At 37.9% G+C, this 6,472-nt stretch overlaps 1 long non-coding RNA gene across 1 annotated transcript; it reads right to left on the minus strand.

Moving 5' to 3' along the window:
• Nucleotides 1-1,415: 1,415 nt before the first annotated feature.
• Nucleotides 1,416-3,584, minus strand: LOC138312449 (uncharacterized). Its single transcript, XR_011206950.1, has 4 exons — nt 3,526-3,584; nt 3,015-3,151; nt 2,666-2,741; nt 1,416-1,484 (listed from the first exon to the last, which is right to left on the minus strand). It is a non-coding gene; the product is annotated as an uncharacterized lncRNA (long non-coding RNA).
• Nucleotides 3,585-6,472: the final 2,888 nt, after the last annotated feature.

Raw genomic sequence — 6,472 nt, forward strand, 5'->3', positions numbered from 1 at the left:
CGTTTATACGGAAATAGTCATATTGGACCACTTTTGACCCCACCACTCAGGCCCCCGGGGGTTCATATTGCAGTTCCCCTATCATTTGCACAATTTTGAATCCTCACCCTATAAGGTATGCTAACATTGCATTATGTGTGCTATATTTTATTATCCCATGCTTAGTTTGCAGAGAAGAAGTCATTTTTATATGAAAATAGCCAAATTGACCCCTTTTGACCTCGCCCCTCAGGCCCTTAGGGGGTCAGCCCCATCATTTGTACAATTTTGAATCCCCACCCTATAACGATGCTACCACATTGCATGAAGAGCTATCCCATGCTAAGTTTCATAGAAGAAGTCGATTTATATGGAAAGAGCCAAATGGACCCCTTTTGGACCCCGCCCCTCAGGCCCCTGGGGGGTCAGCCCCATCATTTGTACAATTTTGAATCCCCACCCAATAAGGATGCTACAATTGCATTATGGATGCTATTCCATGCTTAGTATCAGAGAAGAAGTCGTTTCAATGAAAATAGCCAAATTGACCCCTTTTGACCCTGCCCCTCAGGCCCCCAGGGGGTCAGTCCCATCATTTGTACAATTTTGAATCCCCCCCCACCCTATAAGGATGCTCACCATTGCATTTTGGGTGCTATCCCATGCTTCAGTTTCAGAGAAGAAGTCGTTTAAATGGAAATAGCAAATTGACCCCTTTTGGCCCCGCCCCTTAGGCCCCTGGGGGGTCAGCCCCATCATTTGTACAATTTTCAGTTAGTAGACCATAAGGATGCTACCAGTTAAATTTTGTTGAAATCCAACCAGCGGTTATGGAGAAGTAGCGCGATTGTTGACGGGACAAAACGGCGGAAGGTAACGGATGAAGGTAAGACGGAAGGCCGGACCGCTTCGGAGTTATCGGCATATAAGCTCACCTTGGTCCTTTGGACCAGGTGAGCTAAAAAACACATCCTGTTTGTTAGGTGGAGAAGCCAATACGGTGGAGATCCGACGCTATCCAAAAACTGTGCGAGGCGGTAAAAGTACAATTTAGACCGTCGATTAGTCCCACCATCCAAGTGAATTATGGACTTCATTCATTATGACATGAGTTTCCGTGATGTTAATTATCCCACCGGAAGGTGGGACTAATCGACTGGTAAATTGTACTTTGCCCACGCCGTATTGGGATCTCGAAACCCCTGTATGAAGCAGTGTATTGTGAGGAGACTTGTAGACCTTATTGTTTTTTTGCGCCGAACTAGAGATCTTGTTGATTAGAATCTATGTGTTGATATGACCATGCAGGCTCTTTTGTCACTGTTGTACTGTGAGAGACCTATGACCCTCGAGTTTCTTTCCAAACTAGAGGTCTGTTAATATGATATCTACCTGGTCGAGGGTTGTATGGCTGGAACAGATGATTGAGGACCTCAATCAGGCTGGGGTAAAGGTTGTTGTCTGTCATTTATATTAGATGGTCAATACTGTGTTGAAGATATCATCTGAAATACATAATCACACAAGGATATTTTCATCCTCAAGAAAGAAAAAAAAGTCTTCAACACATTGGACCCTGCTATTAGGCTAAGGTCTGTAATATTCAGGCCAAGGTCGTTACTAGGCTGAGGGCCAATATAACCCAATTGATAACACTATTATTGATTAACTACTTTCATCATAATTAAATGACAATCTTCAAAAGTTTAGTAATTTGTTCCTATAAGGCATGACATTCAGACATTAAATGACCAACTTTGCCTATATTGAAGTATTAAATCTGTTTCAGTGATAAGGTTTTCATTGGCATGTCCACAACTTGTCGTTTTTTTGTCATATTTGATGATGTCTAAGCTATTATCCTAATGCAATACGAAACGACACTTCCTCCATGTAGGAATGCTCCGCAATTTGTTTTAATGAGGCTTAACTTGTAATGTTTTGCAATGAGTTGGAAGATATACATGTATATCTAAGATGATATCTAATTAACCAACACAAACATCATAGATTTGATATGAAACATTACCACTATTCCTACCATGATATGCCACTGTGTCTGTCCGTGGTCAATAAGACATCTTTCAAACTATTGTAATTGGAACATGTGGTAATATACTGTAATCAAAAATGTTCCAAATACTATTGCATATCGGACCAGATTTGTTATAAGAGCTGTTGGAGAACAGCAAAGCTCGCTTATTCTGAAGAAGTTGTATGTTCAAGTATTTACTATTTAAACATGGAAATATGACAAATTAACAGACTCAAAAAACTCCTTAAAGGGCCCCAAATTGGTTGTATTATCATGTTCAGCATCCATACACATTAGGAAAATAAAATCATAAACATTTATGATGACTTAAGCTTAAAAAATTGACAAAATAGAAACTTGCTCAAAAACTTTAACATGGAAATGTGACAAATTAACAGACTTAAAAAAAACCCTAAAGGGCCCCAAATTGGTTGTATTATCACGTTCAGCATCCATACACATTAGGAAAATAAAATCATAAACATTTATGATGGACTTATGCTTAAAACAATTGACGAAATAGAAACTTGCTCAAAAACTTTAACATGGAAATGTGACAAATTAACAGACTTAAAAAACCCCTAAAGGGCCCAGATAATTGGTTGATATCATTGAACAGGATCTTCCAGGTAAATGAGTTATGAGACTTACTTTGAGGACAAATGATGAAGATTTGGAACACCTTCATGAAAACTCTGAATGAGATGCCTTCCGATGGTAAACGTTTCTGAAATCACAAGGAATACCTTACAAGATATTTGCTTGAATGCCTGCACAACTTAAATGATACAAGTTTATCATTATTATCATTAGTGACTTAAAATTAATATCTTTCCTAATTGATACTATTCATTTCACTTCATATAGTACATCATTGGTGTACTAAGTTTACATTTAAATAAAGTATAACAAAATCTGTCGTAATTTACAGTTACAATATTTCCCTTGAATAAGCATTAATTCCTGATTGTTTGCAAATTAAGTCATCTTATATACAAACCTTTGCTAGCCAGACACCGTAGGACTAACCCAAGGTGCTCTACACTTAAGTAGTCGGACACACTGGATGAGATCGAGGTTAGGAATTTCTCCCACAGCTTCTCAAGGTCCTTGACGAGTGGGTCTACACGTACTTCTCTGAAATACGAGAATTGTACACACTTCTGAATCCATACCATATCACAGATACATGCTTCAAATGTCCTGAAGCCTTGTACATGAGTGTACTTTCATTGTTTAACAGAAATAATTAATTCAAGCTATCAAGAAAGTTTTAAAATACAGTTTCTTGAATCACAGAATACTTTCATTTATCAAAATTCAGAATCTTAGTGGGTAATGTCAATGATTTTGCAAAGCTATTTGTAGAAACATTGTCGGACAAGTGGTGTAGATAGACAGGTGTTAAATGATGGGCACTTCAGTACACCCCAACTCAGTCATTCACATCAAGTAAACCAAAACCACACTTCCTTATATTTAATCTGATCAATACTACATTGGGAACATACTTGTTGATGTTCTCCAGGGTTTTTACAAGGTCTGAGGTGACAGTTGAGATTGACAAAGGGCGACTGGAGAGAACAGTCTGTCCCAGTCCCCTACTCCGTGGGCATTGAATTCTGCACTACCAACTATATGACCGGTTCACATTTTCTTTGCACTCGCTTATGTCTAATGTGGCTTTCATAATTTTAACAATCCATTAACGACCGGTCATCTTTACATCAATCTTCATGACCTACTTCCATTAACTCCACCAGACAACAGCTATAAAATGCATGAGAACAAGACGTAACATTTAAGGTACAAGAGTCACCATGTTTTATCGGATGAAATTTTCAAAATGTGTTTCCTAATATGATTACAACTAGATGGTGTCTTAAGAAATAAATGTATACATTGTCTGAAAATGGGGGATTGGAATCTTGCACAGATAATACCCCTATCAGTAATTGGTTATGTTCGAACAGCTGAAAAGACTGGAGAGAACAACATGAGCATGGATAACTTTATATGACCCCCTACTCAAATTTCAAGGGCATTAAAGTCACAATATATGTACATGTATCTAGATGCAAAGGGTTAATTAGAATTGACTCCAATATTGTTACTATTGTGGATCATGGTAGTAAAATCGTACTACCTGAAGAATATTTACCATCATGACTATTTTTACTAGTAACTTTGGTGCTCCAGTTGTTGAAACTTTTATTATAATCAATCCTTCATTTTAAACTACAGATGTACTGTCGCCATAGAAGTTACGATCATTGTCATATGGAAGTCTGAAAGTTCATGACCCATTCTCCGGAGAGTTCGGAAAGACATCACATAGTTACAGAAGTCACATGGTGTTCTCAGCAACTGCACTATTATGCTACCAAATCATTACTGCCTATCTTGAGTTCTATTTCAAGTCTTATTTCTGTATAGTTTACAACATGATTTTGTTTTTGAATTCTTCTGAATCATGAAAAAATTAAATTCTGCATTTAGCATTAAAAAACATCCGAATCAAATCATCAGTATAGTTTTATGTGGCTCAAAACCTTATTCAAAATTAAGATGAAATTTTTTTTTTCACTCGAAATCTTACCTTCGTCTATTTCATCAGTCTTGTAATGACGCAACGCCTTCCTGGCAAGTTCTTCCGAATAGCCTGTTTTCATTACTTCTCTAATAAACACTGCTTCCTCTTCACCCTCTTCCATCTCTTCCTCAGAAGCACTCTCAGCCATTTCCTCATCCCTAAGTTCATCCATATTTTCAACCTCTCTCTGGGCAGTTCTCATTGCAGAAATCAGATCGGCCATACTACAGTCTTTCTTTATTGCCGAGAGAAGGGGAAAAATCAGCTGAGACGGTTCCTGCTGAGTTCCAACCTTGACAAGCTCTTTTTGGAGGATGACCATTTGGTCGATAGTCAGATAGTTTAGCTCATAGTACTGATCCCTCTTGTCTGCGATATACTGTAGCCAGTCCTCATAGCATTTCTCTAGAAACTTAGCAATGCGTGGCACGATTGAGCTGACATCATCCTCCTCAGATGCTTTCCGCCCTTTCAAGCTGTTGACATGATCGCCCATTCCAAAGGTTATGAAAGAGCAAGCTCTTCGGTCGCGGTCACACAAGAACCTAGCTTTCCATTCTGAGAACAACACACATCCAGATGATACAAGCTTGATGTAGGTGTTGGCAAGCCGGACAACTGAATCTAAAATCTACAACAGAGTTAAGCAGAAGAGTCAATGGTTTATTCACCTGATCATAATTTCTTCACTATTCATAGTTTATTACAACAGCTCTGATTACAGCCTCATTGTGTTAATTTGAAATATGATGAAAATAATAAGACATTTTTTCTTAGCTAATGAGAAGCCATAATTATACATAGATTATGTTGATGTACCACTTTTGACAAATCACCTTTGATTTTAAATGGTTTTGTCTTACAGCACTGAAGATGTGGTAAGTCTTGCAAATAGATAATAAATTGATAACATGTGTATCAAATGTGGAAAGCTAAAGGTACAATATCAGATACGCTAGACATTCTAAAGTAAGGTATTCATATTTGTTATCAAATAAATGAGGTAGTGATTACCAGTGTAAATCGGTCCACATCGTCCTTGCCCTTCTCTGCCTTGCCTGCCACTAACATGAGTCGACTCTGCAGATCATGCAGCATGTCGTAGTGGTAGACCTTTCTCTGTCTTGCTCCGTTGTCATCTTCTGATACATGCAGACTGATCACATCTTTTAACTCCTACAGTAATACAGATATAGCCATTAAAACAAACTTTAAAGCATAATAAACTAACACAATTTGAGCAATACCCAACAATATACTGTCATGTTTTATGTTTTAGAGTCAAAACAGGAAGCTTGTCATAGCACAAGTAACCATGTCATCTACATTACTGCCTTTCATCATCACCAAATGACCCTTACAGTATGGGCAAAGATCTATCATGTTGAAACAAGAGCATAACACAGCAGACATATAATTTAATTTTATACATAAGCATGTTTTTTTTGTTATTCAAAAGGCCATTACTCCACCAAATAGCGTCCTATGAAAGTGCTGATCATACTTGGCCAAGGCCCCGAGACATTTAACCATGTTACCGAGTTTAGAGAAAATCCCGTAATATTTGCGAGAGTTATTAAACGGAAACAGTCGAAATTGGGGTTTTTCGTTCATCAAAGGACCTTTACTACACCAAATAGGGGCCGATGAAAGTGCCGAGCAAACTCATTTGAGCCCTTGGCACGTTTAACCCTGTGACCGAGATACAAAAAAATTGCTCAAGATTTGTGGCAGTTATTACATGGAAATCAAGCATTACAGGCGGGCAGACCCAAATTAATATCCACCATTTCGATGAACGTGAGGGATAAAAAGTGCAAATATTACATGAGTTTTGTTGCCATTAACTGCATAATAAGACATAT

The sequence above is a fragment of the Argopecten irradians genome, unplaced genomic scaffold (genome assembly GCF_041381155.1).
Source record: "Argopecten irradians isolate NY unplaced genomic scaffold, Ai_NY scaffold_0324, whole genome shotgun sequence".
In the NCBI taxonomy this organism is placed as follows: Eukaryota; Metazoa; Mollusca; class Bivalvia; order Pectinida; family Pectinidae; genus Argopecten; species Argopecten irradians.